We start from the raw sequence: 14,701 nt of genomic DNA, 5'->3' as shown, positions 1-14,701 counted from the left end.
GTCCAGTGGTGGCGTGTCTTACACAACTGCATCTGCAGTTTGCATTGTGCTTGGTGATGTGGGGCTTGCATGCACCTGCTCGGACATGGAAACCCATTCCATGAAGTTCTCTACGCACTGTTCCTGAGTTAATCTGAAGGCCACATGAAGATTGATCTGCAGCAATCGACTCTGCAGAAAGTTCTCAACCACTGCCCATTATACACGTCAGCATTCACTGATCCTCCTCTATGATTTTACCTGGCCTACCACTTTGTGGCTGAATTGCTGTCATTCCCAATCGCTTCCACTTTGTTGCAATACCACTACCAGCTGACTGTGGAATATTTAGTAGTGGGGAAATTTATGCCTGGGCTCACTGCACAGGTGGCATCCTGTCACGGTACCACTATGGAACTCCTGAGAATGACCCATTCTTTCAAAAGTATTTGCAAAAGCAGTTTGCATGCTTAGTAGCTTAATTTTACTTTCCTGTGACCATGAAAGTGGTTGGAACACCTGCATTCAATGAATTAGATGAATGATTAAAAACTTTTGGCAATATAGTGTAGATTTTCAAAGGGAGTGATCCCCTACTCAGATCACAATACTCCCAGAGGAGTGTGGGATTATTTACTGGTAAGGACACAGTTGTATTTTGGTAAAAGATCTATAGGCACTTAGAAAAGTACATTACCCTTCTCTCTCTTTACTTTTACTTATACATATATTGTGCTTTTTACTCAATTTTGGCACTAGTAGTACTTTTCTTACAATGTGCATCATTCACCCCCGTCACACAAGTGTTGTTTCCTATGCCTAAGCACTTTTTACCTAACATTTCACACTCCAATAGATCCATCACAGGCAACTCAGGTTTCAGTAACTTGCCCGAGGATACTTCAACATACAGGCTGGAATAGCCAGGGATCAAATCGCTGACCTTCCGCTCTACCTCCTGAGCCAAAGCCACCTCCTATATCCAGTCAACCACTTGCTGTGACACTCTCGGAATTCCTTCCACCAAGAAGGTTTTGGTATATATGCTAACTGCATGTTGTGTATGCTGGTACAGTGTGGATTGAGATGGTACGTAGGTGGGTTTTTATATTTCACATGGTTTCTGCTTTGTTACTATGTTTGTTTGTTAAAACATGTGAAAGTGACATGTTTGCAACTGTTGTGAGATGCTTTATGAATACAGAATAAAGTCCTAATAAAACAACTTTATTTTTTTAAAGCCACCATTGTATCTTTACAGAGCTCATAGCTGTAATCTTTACATGACTCAGTTGCCTTTCATTTCAAACCAAATTTGAAATCAAGAAGATTCCTTTTGCCTTTAAAGCACTGAGTAATATGCTTTCCTTTCTTAAGCTCTCAAGCTATGAGCTCTCTATAAGAGCTCTCTTGCACTCTTGTCGCCTTGTTTCGTCAAGGTCAGCTCATAGTTTGAAGTGTTTCTCCTGTCTTTTTATCATGTTTTTTTTCCATAATTAATAATAAATGTTCATAATAATAAATGTTTTGCATTTTATATGTGTGATTGCTAAGTAAACAGCTGTGTAAAAGTCTAGTGTGGTCATGGGAAAAACAGAAAAGGTCTTCTTTCATTTCATGATGTATCAGATGTTTTTATTTGGTGAAAGGGCTGGACTACAAACAAGCTAGTTCTCCACCTGTCTACTATGAAGTCATACTGTTGTAATAGATGCAGTATATAGTATAGCATTGTCTTGTTAGAGTATACAAGGCTTTCCATGAAAAAAGACATTGTCTAGATGGGAGTATATGTTGCTCTAAAGTCTGTTTATACCTTTCAACACTGATGATGCAATTCTACATGTAAATCTGCAGATAGAAGAAGTGGCTGATATTACAAAATCCTACCAGTGACTCGACAAAGGTGGACTGAACTATAGCACTTGATGCATAATAGCAGGGTGCAAGATGCTAGCAGGCAGGGCATAAATACTGAGCGCAGATCTTGTGGGACTTCCAGATACAGATAGACAAACTGGTGATGGCTAATCAACCGGACATAGTAGCAGTGGACAAGCAGAGGAAGATGGCTGCAGAGAAAGACTTAGCTACAACAAGTGATAGCAACATCAGGAAGAAGGAGCATGCAAGGTCAAGCAATAGCAAGGGCTGAGAGAGGAGCTAGGGAAGGTATGGAGACCGAAAGCAACAGCAGTCCCCATGGTAACTGGAACCATGGGGGCAGTGATCCCAAAACTGGTGGCTCCAGCAAATCTAGCTGATCCAGATCTAGAAGCCAGCGTAACCTAATTCAAGCAAGTTCATTCACCCTGAGTTCAGCTCAACCAAGTTCAGTTCAAACACCTTGTCTGAAATGAAGAGGTGGATACTGTCAATGGCTACAGGATTTACTAGGTCCAATACACAGACACACAAGTTATTTTTTTAAACTCATAAACAGGCTGAAAGGCAGTTTCCAGCACTTTGTGGAACCACTCAGGAACATCCTAAGTTTCTGACAAGGTCCTGAGAATTGTAATAGCAAAAAGCAAAACGGGAAAGGCAGAAATCTGACTTGTGTGCGTAGGACTGTTAAAAGCATTTCAGAGCCATTAACACCATTTTCTCTTCCTGCACAGTCTTTTAAAGGCAATACAGTCTGACACTCTTTCAGACTTGATGTGTGCTGTGACTGTGTATCTGTTTCTAACAGAAAGAGTGAGATTGTGTTGGATGACGATGAGTCAACTTCACACTCCTCCCTTAAAGAAGTTGTCATCTTCCTCAGCCTATCCCTCTCTCTTTTTCTTTCCATCTTCTCCATATTTGTCTAACTCTAGGCAGATGTGAACGTTCTCCCATTTCTTTCTTCCATTAGAGGAGCCCTATTCAGGCATATTATTTTTTTCTGACTCACAGCTTCCATCAATTTCTCTCTCTCCACGTTGCCCTCCTGAAATTCTTTCTTCTTAGTGTTTTGCCCTTGTCTTCCATCATATTAATTCTTACTTTTCATCTTATCTTGTTATGCTCTTATTTCATCTTCTATCTGCACCGGTAATATTTTCCCATTTTCAATTTTATGCTAAGAAATGTGACAATGAAATGCTTAGCTGTGCTAAGACATTGAGATTTAACCTTTTTTACTTTCTCCACACCTGATGGACTAAAAGCCTACCATGAGAAGGGTATTAACAAATACTTGCACATCTACTCAGTATTTGATATCGCTGAAATGTATTCAAAAGATGCCAAAATATAATCCAACCCTAAATTCACTGCATGTCTATACTTACATTTCTCGGCACATTCTTCATTGGTTCAGCTGTTTTGTCAGACTGCATCTTGTCTGCCTGCTTGGCTGAGTTTATCTTTACTAATGAAGCATATTAGTGACAGAAATGCTGAGCTAATCTTTCCCTGGCTACAGCACTGAGCAGAATTGCAAAGACAACTGAAAAGACAGTTTCCTGCTGGCCGTCTAAACTCTGTTGCATGATCTGATCTGAGTTATCTGAAGTTCAAATAGGAGCATCCCAACGACATTCAGCATCCTGGCGAGAAGGATTTATGGTAATGATTTAAATATATCTTAATCACGAACAAAATATCAAAGTTTTCAAGGCATTTGGGGACAACTGCAACAATTTTGTGTTCCTCAAGACAGAGGATTGGGAAGAGATACTGTGGGACAAGTCTCAGTAACACTCTGCTGATGCAATCCTGACGATATAGACGAAAGTCAAAGATAGCAATGTCTTACACTGAAATTCAGTGGAACATGCACACAAGAAAACAGTTATGAGCATCATTACTGACTCATAGTCTGACACAAAGCTACATAATTATTGTTTCATATACACAAATATATAATAAATGTTAGCATGCACAGGAATTAGAATTTTGTCAGGAAATGGTTGACGACAGGCAGTGGAAAAGAAGCAAAATTCACAAGAGGGTTCAACGACAATAGCACTTTTTCGGCAATGGACAGACGCCTTCCTCACTGTATTCATTGTTAAGTCAATCAAAAAAATGGACACGTCTTGAAAAAGAATATGCATGATATCTGAGACTGAGAATGACTTGGGGGTGAACCTTTAAAGCATTTTGGGCATTTGGAATTCCCCAATCCTGTTTAAAGCTGGATTTCATTTAATAATCATTATTATTTTAACTTTAACCTTGTTTTCGATCGAGCTCGCTTCATAAATTAAAGGGCAACTCACCTGACATATTACAATCTAGTTATAAAACGCAATCCATTTTTTTTGCTCCTGGAAAAATAAAAGGGATAGGGATGCTGTGTTTGTTTACAAAGTAATTTATCAATCTTATTTTGATATATAGCGGGTAGAGCTTCCTGAAGTGCAGTGCTATGTTGCTTTAAGTCTAATAGCTCAGTCACAGTAAAGTGAAAATAGGATAGCAAACTTCCACCTCAGAAATCTTGACAACCACTTTGCAGTCGCAAGACAATTCCACAGGTACCTGATGGGAGGCAAATTTTCCGACTAAAGTCACACTCAGACAAATTCACTAAACTCTCAAAATTATTGCCTAATTTATTAAAATAGATTGCCAACATGCTGTCAGTCTACACTGATGAACTAAACTGATCTGTAATTCTCTTTAGAACAGGAGCCTTGGTTCAACTGCTTATCAGATGGATATATTCTGGTTATATTCCTATATAAAAGCAATGTTACAGAGCACCTGCATGATTTCACTGTTAAACTACCATCCTGCGGCAATTACACCACTATCTGTGAAGGAAATTCTGAATTTCTGTATCAGATCTATGAAGTTCTGGCTGGACTCTAAATGCAAGTAGTTAACGTGCATTTCTGTTTGTAACACTGTGAACTGTTATCATACAAAAACCCACAGATGCTTAGATTAACTAGATTAACCCTAGAACACTATCGCTATAAATAGTAACACAATCACTAATGCCGGGTGATTTTTACCCGATATAATATGACCAACTAAAAGTACTTGTCATCAAAATATATCAAACACATGACAAATCAGAGTGGTCAGCTTTTACTTTCAACTGTGCCATGTCTAACAAAATGAAAAAAAGTGTCATGGGGGGATGCTAAAATAATGCTCCAAAATTACAGAAAAATCTGGAATTCAAGAACAAAAAATTCCTAAAAAAAAAAAAAAAATGATGCTGGAAAGCTGGTCTTTGATACACCCATTCCTGGGACATTTGAGACTTCCCTGGTGAGGGCACAATCTCCTCGACACACTAACAGCTGCAGGAGAGAGAAATCATGTAAATGTATTTGCTCAGGTGAAAATCACCCAGCGATAGTGATCTAGGGTTAAAGAAAAATATTTGCAAAGTTTTATGTTATTTCCCCTTAACACCACAAATCCCTTAGCTTCTAAAAATCTACCTATTAGCCTGAGCAATAAAACAAGCAAATTGTCACAATTATCATATTTATTTAACCAACATATGCAACACAAAAAATTGAGTTTCTGGTATTCATTTGAGGCATTAATTTATGCAACTTTCCTATCAATTAAACAAAACAAAAACAAACCTCCCTTGGCAAAAAGGGTAACCAAAAAAGCTTTAAAAATCACGGGTATGGTACTAATTGGTAAAACCTGCAAAAAACATATTCAGTGCTGATAACACAGTTAAGTAGAGGCTATTACTAGTTTTACAAATACATTTACATTTGTGTGAAAAAGTAAAAAACCCAGTTAATACAAATAAACTCGTTGCAGGCCTGAGTATGATGTACTGCATGTAAGCGAGCACACCATCCTTGCTCACTTGCAGTGCTATAACAGGGTTAGTCACTCTAGGCAATCAATGCTCCTTTATACTGTAGTTACTAAGAGTCCAACAATCCACAGTGGCAGTGAAGAAAAAACACAGCCAAACTCTGCATCCATGAAAAAGCAACATCGGTCTGCCCAAGAGCAAGAGCCGAACTATGTTTCACTACTTCCCACTCTTCTCTGTCTCTCTCAGTTCATCCCACCACACCAACCAATCAGAGATTGTTTGGGTAAACACTGGATTATACTGCCCCTCTTCTAAATGTATTGATGTCCCAACCAGTCACTTCTTTTTCGCTCTGAGGTCTAACAGGTCATCTTCTCTCTCTTGTTGCCATTTGCAGTTGGGACAGCGAACTGTGAAACACAAGAAAGATGAAGGGGCACCAGGGATTACATCTGCTGTAACCTTGGTGATGCATACTCTCATCCCTCTGTGAATAATCACAGGAGGCTTTTCTCTGCTGGTTCCTGGTAACTCAGACAAATCACTGGGCTTACAGCTCGTTTAGCAACGGGAATACTCTTAGCATCCTCCCCATCGCTGGACTCGCAGGTCATTCGGATAGCTCCCACGTCGAGTCCTCTGACAGTTGTGTAATACCATCAATTCCCCCTCACGCAGATAAATCAAGGTCACACATCCTTCCACATCCAGTACCTTGGGTTATTACTTCCCTCCCCACAGACTGTATCAGGCTTAGCCTCAGCCTGGTTCAGTGGACGATATGAAGGGGTCTAAACTGGCTATTCACAATTATTACTGACTGTTTGCAATTCCTCTGCAAGAACAGAGAAGATCCTACTTCTCGCTCTGGGAAACATTGTCCATTTTGCTCATCAGTTACCTGTTCCCCAGTGTTTTTTCTCTTTTATAAGCTGGGGCAATTGAAGCTCTGGTGGATGGCCTCTGAGGTGCACACTTCTCGTCTTGCGTTTCTTGAATCCTCGCTAAGAACCCTCTTTCCCCCTTCAGGCCTCACTCGGTAGACAGTTAGGAAGCTTTCCAGTGACTAAGTATGGTTGGAGGTTCCACATTTCTCTTAACTTGTGTCTTCCAGGAATGCCAAGAGCTCAGTCTGATATTCTGCCTCCTTTTTGCAGGTGTAGACTCTACCCTGGTGTCGTAGCCTGGCTTGTTTTTCTGATTCTTGTGTGAAGCTTCAGATACTAGAGGCAGGCATGATGTAACTCCTTTCTCAACTTGTCCACATACTGGTACTCTTGTTTCACCATACTTGGACATGCTGAGCTGCTAGCTGCTATAGTCTCATGTCTCTCTTGGGTAGTCCCACTAGAGTAACCAATCAGAGTTTGAGAAATGTGGAGTCACTCCACATTGACCAGTCTTTGACAAACACACAGAAACACTTTACATGTAACTGCATATACATTTACACCAACTATGAAAATGTGAAAATCTCAAAGTATTGTAGCGGTTATGTCAACAACAGTTTTTCCATGTATTTGAACATTTCACCATTGGGGGTTTACCCCACAGTTACAGCAGACTGACTGTCTTATTGCTGTTTTATCGCTGTGTCGACGCACTTTGAAGATAGCAGTTGACTGCAAGAGGTTACAGACCAATCCTCCTCTTTGAAGCAACCATTTCAAAGGGAATGAGACTGCAAGTTTATTGCACACAGTTGCAATCAAAACTGATTGCAACTTTAAAAGAGGAAAGTTCAATACATGATTAAGAGAAGTTAGTTTGAGCCAAAGTTGTTGCTTTATTTTAACTGGTAGGGCTAAGTTGTGGTTGAGCTGAAGGGCAAGCTCTAATAGTCATGGTTTACATGTGTCAACAGCATAGCAGTCCTTTACCGAATAACAAACTGAGTTTACTCTAATGTGGGAAGTGCAAAATCATCACACCTCACCTTAAATAAGTGTGAGAGGACATGTTCTAGTAGAATTGGAGCAGAAACAAGACATTTGATGCTATTAAAATGTAAAAGAAGAACTTCAAACATATCAGGAAAAGGATATTTCTAAGGAAAGCAGACTGTATCGTGGTGAGTACTGACAGTTCAAGGTGATAACGTCAATAATTCTGTTCACCGAACAAAGGCGCTTTTTTACTTCTCTTCTTCTTTCAGAAATTCATGAGTCAAATTGGCCAATGTCAGCCCACAGCAGGCATTCACTGCTTGATTGTTACTGACACAGAACTTCCCCAACTGTGACTCCTCTCTGACATAACAGCAGCCAAGGTCATTTTGCGTCATAGAAAAACAAACAAACAAACAAACACAATGGGCACAGGTGAGAAAAAAAGGTGATGACAATGCTTTGGTGGTGCAAACTCCCCCACTGCGCCATGCTCTGTTACAAAGTTAGATCCCCTTTGAGCTGGCAATTTCTGATACTTTTATCGCAAAAGAACAAAATGATTGAGTTCCACAGTTTGCCACAAAAAATACAGAGAGAAATCATGGTTTCTGGATGTGGAAATAACAAAATAAATTGCTAAATCCTGCAAGAAGTGGGTCTGATATTGCATCTTAAAGCCTCTACTGCTACACAAGCCAGCAATGACAAACTTCAGATTCATTAGACTCAAATAACTGCATGCTTTCAACTTTTAAGTCACTTTTTTTGTGATTTAGTATTTAGCCAAAGAATTTCATCAACTGTAACACCGCAATGCTTCTCTGACACATGCAGATTGGATCTCTTTGCATGTGATGGTTGGTCACACGCGAACACAACAAAGGCCTTTTATGCTGTCTGAGCACGTGTATCGTCTCCACTGTAAGACTCGCGTATGTGACCGTGTGCGCTTGTTCCAGTGATCCACGGTTTGTCTAAGGGCTGGTAGACAGGCCGCGGTCATAAATCTGCCCAGCCGTAACCACGGTGATTTGCAGGTTTGGAGAAGCCATAAACACGGCCACTGAGCGGCCCGCTGCCCCCAGAGGAGGCTGAATTAAGTGGTGAGTGTGTGGCTCTGTGCGTGCTTGTGTCTATCCATACTGGAATGCATGCCTGTGAGCTTCCTCAAGGGTATTCTTCATTGGAGATGGGAGCAGTTTGGTCACTGGGTGAGGGTTTGAGGAGTGGTGGGGGAGGGTCATTAATCTATGCTGGTCCATTGGCTGTAACGGCAGAGGGGAGGGGTTAGTGCAGCTGGTCAGTTAGCTGCTGTCAGCTTTCTAATCTGGAACATTCTTCAATATTAGATGGCGAGTGCATGATCACTGGGGCCCAACCAGATCCACTAAAACACTACATCTTCTCTGTCCTGCATCTTTTAACCTCTCACATTTTTTTTTGTTGTTTATGATGCAGCACAGTCTCCGGGTAGGTTGAAGATGGAAGATCATACTTGCTCTGCATTTCAATAATGCAGCAAGAATAAACTCGTTTGAACTGGTTAGCAGAATTATTGCAGACTGTATTGCAATACAGTTTGGCTACACAACCTGAGATGCAGAGGATTAGGCTAGTGCGATCCACATGCCTCAAATATAGAACTCTATGTGACCTCTTCTCAGGTTTGACATGTCTTTATTGTATTTATTTTACCATTTATTTAACCAAAATGTCAAATTCTTGATATTATACCCAGCACCGGAGCTTCCAAAGAAAATCCACACAAGCAAGTGAAGAATATGCTCCATCAGGAATGTTTCAAACACACGACAATCTTGCTGTAAGCCAAGAGTACTAACCCCTGAGCCAGTGTGCTTCTTACAATTAATTTGAGCACAGAAAAGCTATTCTGTGTTCCAGTGATACATGCAGTACAGTATGGACAGATGCCAATTGTGGTCACAAGCTGATTTCTGATTGATTCGGACTGAAGACTGCATGTAAAATCAATGCAGAAAATAGCTTTTAGATGGTGTGTGTGGCCTGTGATGGTGGGATCGATCATAGATGGGAAAAACACAGCAAATAGTTTGCCCGAAAGTTCAATATCTGTGATGAAAGTCTCTGTCGCCTTCAAATGGATTTCTAAACAGTGTAAGATCTTAGAAAAAGAACAACCAAGTCCAGAGAAACAGTTTGCTGGAAAAAAAACCCAAAAAACCCCAAAAAACATTTAGATGATGTGACTTCACACTCCTCTGAGAGATTATTACACCATTATATACCCTAATGGACTCCATCTCTATTATGCTGGCAACAGCACTTCAGCTAAAAGTTCTCAGTGAGTTTGTGTCATGTGATATACATCAAACACATTTACACTGAAAATGCAGCTTGTGATTAGCATGCCTTTATTTCATATAAATTCTATACAATGTATAAAGAGAATTCATAGCAGGAAGTCATGCTGGCATCCATTAACTTTTGTTGTTTTGAATAGGTACAAAATAATACCCTGGTGCTAAGTGCTCTTAGCAACAGCCTGGGTCATCTATTGAGTACATGCATTTCATAAAAATGTCTTTACAACCACAATAATTTTGGCCATAATGACCGCTACATAGCCCGCTGTAGCTGACTTTAGACGGATGCTGGGCAAAGTGCAAAAACCTCCAACCCATATTTTTAAGCTGCTGTGCAAATAGTTGTCAGAACAGAAGATAGTTGGATATTTGCTCTGAAAGCTATTTGGAAAATGAATGTGACTTTTTTCTATTTTGTAAGAGGAACTGGCTCTGGCAACATTTTAAAACACTGATCGAAGGAAACTACAAGATACTTAAAAAAATTGATAAGGGATTTTCTGGGTAAGGTAAAGTAATTAATCTTAGCAGACTTCCTTAGATAAGGCCAAACTAAGCTATGACTTATACGTATATAAGTAAGCTAAGTCTGATATAAAAGCTTAGCTTTTAAAGGACTGTCAAATAGAGCCAATACCTTGTAGAAAAAATGTATTTCTGGAGCAGAACGGCCCTCGAACTATCCTTATTTTAAATCGTTTGGATCACAGTAATGTGCTGCACAGTGGTGCGGTGGTTACCAGTGTTGCTAACCAAAAGGTTTTGTGTTTGAATCCTGGGACCCTCCTGTGTGGAGTTTGCATGTTCTGCCTGCACCTGTGTGTAATCTGGCTTCTCACCACAGTGGCTAGGTAAGTAAGAAAGTAAGGTTCATTTTTAAAGTACCTTTTACAAAAAGTGGTCAAAAAGCGTTGTACACAAAATGGAGCAAAACTAAATAAGAAAACATTAAATCCCATAAAAACAATTATTATTCAGAACAAATTCAATTAGAAACAGAAACAACCAAAAAACTCTGCTGTCTCTGTGCTGGCCCTGCTACAGACTGACTACACCCCACGCCCCAGGACCTCTGGGATAGACTCCAGCCCCTTAATTGGTGACCCTTAATTGAATTAGTGGGTGAAAATTGGGTGAATGGATGCATCAGAGTGCATCAGAGTTAAAATGTCCCATAAGCACCTTGGGGGTGAGGTTGGGTGAGGGCTGAGCTACCACTGCCAGAGTTTCTGAAAGTTTTCTGTGCTGCCTAGAAATCAGGATGCAGTCCACAGTGCTGCTTACTGATCACACAGCGATACTTCCCAAAATCAAATCATTTAAGTTTAAATCCCTTGAGTTATTCACAGAGAGCAAAACGAACCAAAGCAGTGGGCCTCTGAAATTTTCCCCGGTATTAACAGAGGGCAGAAATCATTCATGGGTCCAAACTGCAGTCAGTGTGAGACATCACATTGTTTACACTGAAGCCAAGAGCAGAGTAAAAGTTTTTCATGTCATTCTTTTTATTTTTTCACAAGTATTGAGTATTTTCTATGTACATTTTATGACAGAGCAGACTCAAAATGATGATTTTCTTCCTGAACAGTTAATCAATAATCTATGCTGCTCACATTGTTAATACGAACCACAGAGTGATTGCAGGTCGCTTCTTGGTTCCCGTCCCCTCTGTGGACTTGTGCATATAGCTCAAAACCTTTGATCATGTGGACCGTCTGCAATGCACAAACTGTACAACTGAGAAAGCAATTTTTCCTCATGTTATTTTTTCTAGCATACATGCATATATGTGCACTTCACATGTATAAAAATTAGCAACCTCGCTGGTCTGAGTTCAAGTCCACAGCTGTCAGTATTTTTGCATGAGCTGGCTTTAAGTTTTGGCAACACCTCACATAAAACATCAGAGGACAGTAGTTCATTTATGTTTTACAGTTACACACACTCATACTCACATACTTTACCTTAAAATATCTCATTTTTTCAAGCTAGTTTACAACACTAAATTTTAACCCCATCTCCCTTTGAGTGGACATTGTTCAATAGAACTTGTGTTAAATTTCTATTCCAGCTCATAATTGAATGGCACAGGTAACAAAGTCTCATACAAAACATGACCAAAAAAAAGAAAAAAAGAAGAAATCTTTTGATCCAAGCCAGTTCAACCAGGCAGTAGGTCTCAAATATTGTATCAGAGATTGCATGAGGTCTTCAAAGGAACCTGGTTAATACAATAATCTCATTAGTTTGCACAGAGGTCATTAATTCAAGTGAGAAAGGGGCAGCGACGTAAGAAGGGAGTGCAAAATTAGAAGTTGTAAAGAAAAAAAAACTCAGAAGGTGAGGCAAAAAAAAGGGAAAAAGGTGATACCGCAGAGGGGAGAATAAGAGGTGTGAAGGAGGAAAAGATAAGTGCAAATGACAAGAGAACAAAGGAAAGTTGAGACTGAAGGCAGCAGAAGAGGAGAGGAGCGAGGAATAGAAGCGATTCAAAGCAAAAAGAGGAAAAAAAGGGGAATGAAATCCCTCTTATGTGTGTTTGTGCCTCCTGAGAGGGTCACAGATTGAGGAGATGAGTGACCTTGTGGTCATCTGTCAGCCCCTCTGACTCTGCTGGAGGCAGGATATCTCTCCAGGGAAAGAACACACTAAAGCGCACATGCGCATCCACACACTTGAACTCACAAACCATTGTACAGTATACTGAGGAGAACATATGCATACTCCCACATTCTCACTCACACGTTTGCACAGGAACAAAACAAAAAGGATGAAATCATTTGGAGCACAAAAAAAAAAAGTGTTGTGAGACAACTGAAGGGAGCCTGCGCTCTTTGCAATGAACAAACAAGATAGATTCATGTCACATCCTGAAGGCTTTCACTGTAAAAAAAACTGCTGCCGTCAACTTTTCTGTTCTAGGCTGTTTCATACTGGTTCCCAGAGGTTTGTACACAGGCACAGTTTTACATATGTGACACTCACAGAGCGGAAAACATGGTTGTTTATAGATATTTTAAATGTAATATCGTGCACAGGCCAACAGACTGATTTTAAAGGACTTCAGACAGGGACAGGGATATCTGGCAGTAGTTAAAAATGCATCTGGTGCCCTTCATCAGCATGTAATTCATGAAAACCATCAGCCTGCGGTCACCACTCAAAATGTATGTAGAAAACTGAACAGTGAACAATTTTCATTACTATTTTATACACATAAAAAACAAATGTAAAAAGGAAAAGGTTTCTTTGAAAACGTCTGTTTCATGTTCTGTGCAGTCGCTCCAGAAATCACCTTTCAAATGGCTCTGCACATTATCAAAGGGAATTACATTAGCTACAATACTGAACTTTTTTTTTCCTGCTATGATTACACTGTATTTGTTCTCAAGGCATGAGGCCAGAGCTTCTTTTACACACACACACACATACATATATATATATATATATATATATATATATATATATATATATATATATATATACATATACACACACACATATATATATATATTAGGGGTGCAACGATACACAAAATTCCCGGTTCGGTTCGATACTTTGGTGTCACGGTTCGATATTTTTTCGATACAAAAAAATGTTCATGCTTTTTTAATTTGTCATTTATTAAAATTATAAATATATATTTTAACTCAAAAGTACAGTTTTTAAATTTAATGTTGCTGAAACCACAATATCTGATCGAGAAATCACTCATCTTTGGAAAAGAGAGTTTATTACAGAGAAATGGCTCTTTCCAAAATAAAAGCTATACTATACGCTTCTTCTGGGGTATACTCTCAGCAGCATATTAAACATATCAGGTCCCCATAAGGAGAATCATGTGCTAACAGCTGTCTAAATGACTCGGGTAAAGTCTGTAGCATGCGTGCTTGTTGTTTTTGTCTGCTTCCACTTGTCTTTGCACTAGGATGATGTCGGAGTAAATGTGCAGTCATATTCATTGTGTTCCCACTAGTGCTGTCAGCGTTAATCTGAAATGACGTTAACGCCACAACACGGCAAATCTCCATTAACGAGCTACCACGTTGTGTGGGGCTGGACAGCGTCAACACGTTAACGAGCAAACTGCGCTAACGCAGTAGTTCCCACTAGAGCTGGGCGATAGAACGATAACGATATGTATTGCGAAATAACTTTTTCTCGATAGAAAAATTAAACTATTGCGATAGGCCTCATCTCTCTTGTCCTCTTAAAAAAAAAAAAAGAACAGCCAATCCAAATTAAGTAGCGCAGAGCCGAACCAATCACAGCCGCAGCGTCACGTCACGTGACTTGTTACGTACAGCACAAGTGCCAAGGCGCACATGTGTATTTGTTTTTGCAGCCGGGCTGCCCAGGTAATGGAGGAAATGAGTTTGCCGACTAGAGAAAAATCAACCGAGAGCGTGAGCGAAGGTTACCGAAGAAAAAACCGATGATGGTTCCAATGCCGGAGAGATTGTCGAACGGAAGGGCCATAGAAGTTCCGTAGTGTGAAGGTATTTCGGCTATTTCAAGTCTGACAAAAAACAGAGTAGCGCGCACTGTAAATTGTGCCGAAAGCAAGTTTGGAAATACAATAAACCGGTGCATGCTCAATCTCTGACTGAAAGCGCTAATTCGTCATTCGGCTTTTGTCAGACTAAAGTCACTGTTAAAACTGTTTGAAAAGCTAAGCTATACAACAAGGAGAGATTGAGAATTTCCTTTTAGTTCTCAGTTTATTTGATATTGACAAAAGTTAGTCAATTTTG

The sequence above is a fragment of the Pelmatolapia mariae genome, linkage group LG14, assembly GCF_036321145.2.
Source record: "Pelmatolapia mariae isolate MD_Pm_ZW linkage group LG14, Pm_UMD_F_2, whole genome shotgun sequence".
NCBI lineage: Eukaryota > Metazoa > Chordata > Actinopteri > Cichliformes > Cichlidae > Pelmatolapia > Pelmatolapia mariae.
Note: the sequence above shows the minus strand (reverse complement) of the source record.